Source organism: Aulonocara sp. 'chitande type north' Nkhata Bay, linkage group LG3 (genome assembly GCF_057382095.1).
Source record: "Aulonocara sp. 'chitande type north' Nkhata Bay isolate Kocher_YH1m ecotype deep benthic linkage group LG3, A_spYH_male_GT1.1, whole genome shotgun sequence".
Taxonomy (NCBI): Eukaryota; Metazoa; Chordata; class Actinopteri; order Cichliformes; family Cichlidae; genus Aulonocara; species Aulonocara sp. 'chitande type north' Nkhata Bay.
In genome coordinates, this window is record NC_141346.1 from 59,969,578 (window position 1) to 59,978,046 (window position 8,469).

Sequence of the window (8,469 nt, forward strand, 5' to 3'; positions counted from 1 at the left end):
CTGAGCACGTTTCCAAGGCTACCGTCTGTCGGGCAGTCAGGAATGTTACAGTTGCACTGAAACGTCTCCTGTACTGGTTTGTGGTGTTCCCCAGTCACAGACCCACAAGATTCATCAAAGAGGGATGCCACAAAATTGCAGGTATCAGGATGAACGAAACTTAATTCATGATGTGGTGATACTTGAACTACTACTTAAATTTTACATTTATTTTCAGGGTTCCCAGGCGTGATTGGCTGTACAGATGGCACTCACATTCCAATCATTGCTCCTTCAGTAAATGAAGGAGACTATGTGAACAGGAAGTCTTTCCACAGCATTAATGTACAGGTACATAGTTCCCTGTAGCATTTCAAACTAACAAATTATTTCATTATAGTAATGGATGCTAATTTGTGTTCTCTGCACTGTGAAGATCATATGTGATGCTGCCAACATTATCACAAATGTGGAAGCCAAGTGGCCAGGCTCTGTGAGCGGTGGTGGTGGAGGACCCCCACCTGTTTTTCGGGCCTCCGCTCTTTTTCTAGTGGCTATAACAGGTCACATTTGAGCATACAGAGTAAGCAAATATGTACTTGTAATGTGCTCAGATAATTTCAATAAGTGCTTACAGAAAGAAAATTAATGTAGCCTCTAACTGCAATTGATTTACATCGGACAAACAGACCAAGCACTATGACTCATAATACAATTACACCTTACCTGTTTGGACTATATTTTTATATTTCATTTTTACTTGCTGCCAGGCACGTTTGGGGCCTGTTGGGTTGCACCTGCGCTCACATCACATCACAACATAAAATGTATAAAATAAAAAATGAAATATAATAAATAACGTGTTAAATGGGTGGAAATCCCTAGATCAATGTTTATATTAACACTCACGCATTGACTCTGTCGGCTATGTTTTGCCATGCATGCTCCCTTTATTTTGCAGCTGAGGCTATGTTACTTTTTTTCTGCAAAATTTGCATGTTATCGGCATATGCTGCCATCAGAATTTCGGCCTCAAGCGCTGTAAAATACATTGACCGCGCCTTCTTTCCCTCCGTCTCCATGGTGACTCGCTTAATCTGTGCTCCACTAATCAGGGCTTTATGTATCCTCGTGCGCGCGCTTAACTTGGGGTTAAAGCAACTCCGCGTTGATTGAACTACTTGTTATCAGCCTTTCTGAAACCGAATATTCCGAGTTGGACAGTTCGGGGTTACTCAACCCTGAGTATCGTTTTTCACTCTGAGTTTTCTAAACCGGCTTCCTGAAACAGGGCCCAGGTTAGGTTTAGGCTGTTATTGTGCTTCAGGCTGAAATATGAGGAGTAAGGAGTGGGGCTGGTTAGCCCTCATGACCCTCACCATAACACATACGTCACAGGACAGTGTTTACCACAGAAACTCCATGAAATGATCAATGAGAACTTTAGAAACCCGTCAGTGTGATGCTTCCAGTACAACAGCACCTCTGAGTGTGTGTGTTTGCCTCTCAGACTAACTCCACCCTGACATCAAGAAGATGGAGGAAGAGGATGGAGCAGGATCTGCAGCATCCAGCTGTGTGTCTGTGAGGAGTGACTGGTCCAAAGGACAACCTCCAGACTTCAGTAATGAACCTGCAGCAACAATGTAAGAGAGCTGCTGACTCATTTATTCAGTGTAAATAATGATTTTTGATGCAATGGGAGAAGAAAAATGACAAAAACAGTTTTAAAAATAAGGATTAAAATATTAAAAACTATGTTTTTGAGTTTCCTGATGTAGTACAAAAATATATGAACATAACTGTATATAGGACAGATATTTTACGGTTCTTTTAGGCAGCACCAAAAAACAAAAAGACTATTTTTAAGGTGTCTGAGGTAGTGAGTCAACATGTCACACTGGGTCAAAAGTGTGTTTTAAAGAGCAACATGTCAAAGGGTATTATTGAAAACTTTAACAAAAGACTGTTATGTGACAAAGAGTAAGTACATTATTTTTACGAGTTTCAGATTGTTCATCATGTCTTTAATTTAACATTTCCTTTTTTTCCTTCCTGTCTCATGAAGCTGTTACATTTATTGTGTGGAGATCAGGGAGATATGTTACTGTTACTGTCATAACCATTATCATTACCATTGCATTAATCATCATTTCATCAAAGCATTTATTGATGCTGTTGGTATTATGTTAAAACTTGTTTTACAGGTGTTATCATAATCCCATATTAACCTTTATTCCAGGTGCAGTTATAACTATTTTTATACACATCTTGCAGTTTGTGCTTTTAAAGAGTTTAAGCTCAGTCTGATAATTGATGGTCAGAAGCTTCGTCTGGCGCGATGTCGCGATGCCGATCTATTGTGCAAAGTGACTTAGAGGTATGGAAGGATTGCCTACACGCTTACAAAACACACATGATACAAGTATTCATTATTATCTTTTATTCGTTTATATCCTTTTTATTGAGCTTTGAGTAGTGGCATTTGATTAAAGCATTTATTCAATATATTACACATATAGTTTCAGTTAAATTGTTACACATATGAGAGTCTGGGTGTGAGCTTTAGTAGGCGAGAGGTGAGACAGAGTGCAATTGAGGTCGAGATATACACACACACACACACACACACACACACACACACACACACACACACACACCGTAGGTAGACTTATATTCTAGGTAAGAGTTCAGACATATTTTGCTTGTAACTGCATTTTGTGCCTGCATAAGTGATAGTTTGCTGCAGGACGTGCGTCTGATGTTCCAGGGATAAGTGAAAGCAAGACGAGCTACAGGAAGCACCTGGCGTGGAGACGATGTTCTTTTCAAACTGTGTCAAAAGTTGTCAACAGAACATTTGTGTTTTTAACTTATGCAAGTATCTGTTCTGACGCAAGAGGGGGCGTAATAATACCCTGATGTTATAAAAGCAACTGCTTGTGTACTTTTGGGCGGAGATCGACGCTGATTGTGTAACGGTGTTCATCTCCCTACGCATGTGTTCATTAAAATCATCGTTTGACCTAATTCTTCTGGACCTTCGTTGTTTTGTTCTCATCCTCAATATTCTGAATACGCGACAATTGTTTTTCTTTTAGGATCAATAAGAGGCCAGAATCTCCTGGACCTGAACCCAGCTGTGTTTCCTTAAAGAGCAACGAGTCAAAGGATATCGGTATAAACTTTAAAGGCTGTTCTTCTGCTGCTGAGAGGTAATATGTGTCTAGATGTTGTTCCTGACTCTGTATTTCTGAATAAATCCTCATGTTTAATATCAGCTCAGCTCTTTTTCACACATTTCTATGTTGGTATGTGAAGCGGTGTGTGTTGGAGTGTTTCCACAAACACAGCAGTCAGAGTGGAAAGAGTGGATGTTGTAGGAGGTGTTTGTGTAGTGAAGAGGCTGAGTGTCTGTAGGACTCCAGCTGCTCCAGCAGGTGTCTCCTTTGTGCTTTGCTTCAAACACAGTGTAGGGAGGAGCTTCCACTCAGGTCTTTCAGGTGGTATAGCCTATGGTTTAGTTTGACTTCCTTCTGCAAACTCAGCTGCTCTGTTGCTGATACACGTCTCCATGAATATGATTGATCAGATGCTGCCAACACCATGTGTTTCATGTGAGCGCTCAGCTGAAACCCTGGGTTGACTTATCGAGTTAATAACAAGCTTCACGTGACTGTGAATGCTAAAGTGAATCCAGATAAAGGAAAGAGACCCTGCTAATGTTGGACTCACTTCTTAGTGTAGATCCCAGGAGGAAGTTCAACATAGCCATTCTTTGTGCTAGCTCGACCAAACCTGAGACCACAGTGCAGGATAATGATCATCATCTGTCTCTGTCAAGGACATTTAAAATCCACAAATAACAAACATAATTATATTTGATCATTAAAAATATGTTTTCAATTAAAAAAGCATGAGCACACTGGTGGATTACAGAAACATGAAAACTCGTTAACAGTAAAGTTAATTTAGGCGTAAGATTTTATCATTGATTTTAAAGTCTCTGCTGCAGAGAGGTGAGCTGTTAGTAACAAGAACTCTCTGATTTAAATGATTTTGATGTTTCCTGGTTTCTAAAATGCATCTCTGTAGGAGAGCAGTGTCTCCAAGGACACACAGGCTCAGCTGTAACTGTCAGTTTATCTGGTTTAAGACACATTTGGACTCAATTGGCTGTTTTTAACTATGTATTTTAATCAGAGGTGTAAATTCAGACCTCATACATCTGGATCCTAAACTATGATAGAAACAGCTGCTAGCAGTGGGTAGTTTGACTTTGATACACTGCTCTAGAAAGCAAACAAAGGTTTGTGCAGCTCCTCTTCAGAAAAGTGTTCAGAGAGCAGCTGCTGTATTAGACAAAGGCTCGTCGTGTGAGCCCAGATGTGTGTAACAGCTGGATGAAGGAGAACCATCACAGTCGCGTCTCCATCCCGCCTTTATTAATGAACTTCCTGTTGCTTGCAGATGACAGGAACACAAAGTGTTTGTGCCACGTGATGCTGCAGGATTTGTTAACGTGTCCATGATGGTAACATCTCCTCGTCTAACTGCAAACACATGAGCGCTCTGTTAAGATTCAGTATTGAGGAAGGGTACAAGAGGTGATCGAAGAATAACCACACCAATCCGGCCGGGTGAAGTCAAACGATGATTTTAATGAATACACGCGTGGGAAGACAACTCTGTACGCAGACAGGAAGTAGTCTTCGACTTAATCAAAGCATGAACAGATATTTTATAGCATCAGGGTTTGTTTACTGACGCCCCTTCATGCGTCACAGATACATTTTATACATAGATCAGATCAACATCATCATGACTTTTCACCTAGAAAATCATCTTCTATTTTCATGGCTAGCCCTTCCTGTCTACCTTTCAGTTCTTGTCTTGTTCCTCTTTCTTGCCGAGACACCAAGAAACGGTTCCTCTTTTACCAAGACAATTTTGCAGTTACAGCCAAACATAACTAACCTCTCCTCTAAATAAATCTAATTTAAAGTGTGTGTGTGTGTGTGTGTGTGTTGACCTCACATGCTCTTTGTGTCACCTCTTCACCTACTGTCTGTGTCTCGTCCTCAAATGCTCTTTCTCAATTCACCTGTTGCACTTCTGACCTTTTACCAGACCAGAAGCTCACTGAGACTATGTGTATGTCTTCTACTAAATAAATGTTTTAATCAAGAACCTCTACTAAAACCTTAATATAAAATGATCTGATATATAAGTGTTTTGTAAGCATGTATTGCAATTCCTTCTATGGCTCCAAGTCACTTGCACAATAGATTGTCCGAACATCGCGCCGAACAAAGCTTCCGACCCCCAATTAATTGACCGAGCTCCAACTCTTTAATAAGCACAGATATGCATTGTGTATAAAATAGTCATAGCTGCTTAAGGCCTTCTTAAAGCTATCTATTACATTGTTAAAGCCTCGTCTTAGCCTGCGGCTCAAAATAACTTCCTGCTTCTTTCTGCATACAACTTCCTGTCAGCCTGCAACTCAGTCTTTCTGAAAGAGACACTGTTTAAACCTTGGAATGCAATATCCATGCTGCAGATTATATTATTAATGCAATGACAATTATTTAACAATAGCAGTAAAATAATTTCCCTCCTCGACACTCCCCCTTTTGACCTCTGGAACACCAGAGGTCACAATACATTGTGTCCTCACGCAGACCCTTCTCTGGTGGTCTCGAACCTCGAGATCTCCAGGATCCTCGCCCCTCCTGTGGTCGCCGAGTTCGATCTTCTGCAAAGGAAACAAAACACCTTTTCTTGCATCTCCCTAACTTATCCTATCTGGGACTCTTTAATCAAAAGCCTGATCCTAATTATCTTCTTAACTTATTGACTTGTATTTATGTATACTCTTCAACGTTACTCATCACTTTAAAATTCTTTTAAGCGCTGGTTTCACGTCCAGTTGCTCGCTCTACTTTCCCTTATCTGATCATCAACATCCTGTGCACAAGTTGTCGCTGCTGCAAGTTAATCTACTCCAAAAGAAAACAACCACTTTAATCAATTAAGTGTAAGCATATAAGCAATTACTCCTGTATACATTTCATCATAGCTAAATGCTGCCTTGAAACAACTCCTATGTGTTAACACTAACTTCATTTTAAAACCTCACATTTCCTATGTTATCACCTGTTTTGGTATAACCTTTTTATTTCATTTTGCTCCCTTAATGTAACAATACCTTCTAATTCTAATGTATCAGACTTAACCAAAATATATGCTTTCCTACCTTTCCTTGAGATTGAGGATGAAAGACCGTCCCGAACTTATGTTGCACTCCCAACATCCTCTCTACCTCTTGCAAATCTTTATTCTTGAAGTGAGTACCATTGTCTGATCTAATTCTCTTGGGAAACCCATGCCTTGGAATGTAATGATTGATTAAGCACTTAATCACGCTTTTCGCATCTTCACATTTGGTCGCCCATGCTTCGGGCCATCCAGTCAGAACATCCACACACACCAACAAATACCTCACCCCACCTGGGCCTGTATCAATCATGTCGGTATAATCAATCACGACCTCTTCTCCTGGCCTTCCTGGCATGAGAAACTTACCAGCTTCAGGTTTTACTGCTGGCTTTGGGTTGTGTGCCCCACAAATTAGGCACGTTCTGGCCTTTTCCAGTATCATCCTTCTCAAATCAGGATGCCACCATCGGCACAAATTTCTCTCCATCTGTTCCACTCCCACGTGACCAAGCCCGTGAGCCTCATTCACCTTCTGTTCCGCCATTTTGGCCGTTAAAGCGGGACGCCCATCTGGCCCCCTCCACAAACCGCCATCTTGCCAGGCTCCTTTGTTTTCCCACACCCCCTTTTCCTCTGGGGATGTCTCCTCCTGAGCCTGTCTAACTTCTTCCATGCTGTTAGTGCTAACCTCCTCTTCTGGGGTTACCTGCACCAGTTGTCTCTGTCCTTTGTAGCCCGCTGCTTCCTTTGCGGCTTCGTCAGCTTTCTGATTTCCTCTTGCCACCATACTGTCTGCTTGTGAGTGCCCTGTGCATTTTATAATACTTACCTCGTCTGGGTCCTCCAGGGCCTTTTCCAGTTCCTCCATTTCCTTTTTGTGACAGATGGGTGCATTAGTGGCCGTCCTGAACCCGGCTCTCTTCCACTGAGCCAGTTCCACATGAGCTGCTCCAAACGCATATGCTGAGTCAGTGTAGATGTTCACTCTCATGTTTTTAGCCAACCTCAGGGCTCGAGTTAGGGCTATCACTTCAGCTCTCTGGGCCGACTGTTGTCCCTCAATTTTTCCTTCAACCTGGGCTTTCTTAATACAGTCATGTGGTTCTCCTGACCCCATTAGGTCTGCCATATTTATTCCTTCATGTGTGAATATCAGATTTGGCGCCTCTAAAATTTTGCTGAACCTTTGTTGCGTCAGTGGAGTCATTGTGAATGCCTGTGAGTTCACATAGGCCACTACACTGTGTGTAGTAAGCACTTTCAGTGGGTGTTCCCTCACTATATGTGCTGTTTTCTGAATTATCTTTGCTACTCCTGCTGCGTGTTGTGTGCATGTGGGATGCCTTGCTTCTGTTGAATTTAATCTTATGCTAACATACATAAGTACATCCCTACCTCCCCCTTTTTTCTGAAACAACACACCATTCACAACTCCCTTTGTTTCTGAAACATCAAGATAAAATGCCTCATCATAGTTAGGTGTGGCCAGATCTGTGGCTCTTGACAAATCCTGTTTTAGTGAAATGAACGCTGTCTCTGTGTCCGGCGTCCAAGGCAATTCAGCCTTCAGATTTCGAACACCAACTTTCTTGATCAGGTCCCTTAAAGGGGCCGTTTTACCCGCATAGTTCGGAATGAACTGCCTACTGTAACCTGTCAAGCCAAGAAAGGAAAGCAACTCCTTCACAGTTCTTGGTTTTGGATGTGTCAGAATTTGGTCTCTGTGTGTGTTCATTAACCCCACTGATCTGTGTGCAATCACCCGGCCCAGGAATGTTACCTCTGGCCGGACCAACTGCAGTTTTTCTTTGCTCACTTTGAAGCCACACTCCGCCAATCTGTTCAACACCACAAGCGATGCTGCCGTACAGGCCGCTGCTGACGGGGCTGCAATAAGAAGATCATCAACATACTGTATTAATTTACAGCCCCCTGGCAGTTGACATGGGGACAATGCCTCTTTCAACACCTGATTAAAAATTCCTGGTGAGAGTGCAAAGCCTTGTGGTAGGCGTGTGTACCTAAATTTGCGGCCTCTGTATGTAAATGAGAAAATGTCTCTGAGTGACTCGTGCAGTGGGAGACAAAAGAATGCATTCGCTAGGTCAATACATGTGAACCACTTTTGGTCTTCAGTTTTGTGCTTCTATTATGGTCTGTTAAATGGTATGTCAGACTTCAGCTGGAACAGGACAGGCGAACAGTTAGCTAGACCTACATCTGTGGGCCCTGCGGACCACGAAGTACCAGGCAATTTTGAGAGCTCAG

At 42.0% G+C, this 8,469-nt stretch overlaps 1 protein-coding gene across 1 annotated transcript in view; it reads left to right on the forward strand.

Annotated features, from left to right (window-relative positions):
* Nucleotides 1-1,914: 1,914 nt before the first annotated feature.
* Nucleotides 1,915-8,469, forward strand: part of LOC147336380 (uncharacterized) — a 67,026-nt gene continuing 60,471 nt past the window's right edge. The window contains exon 1 of the mRNA XM_086287088.1: nt 1,915-3,157. The gene's annotated coding sequence lies outside the window, so the exon portion shown is untranslated. The remainder of the gene's footprint in view (nt 3,158-8,469) is intronic.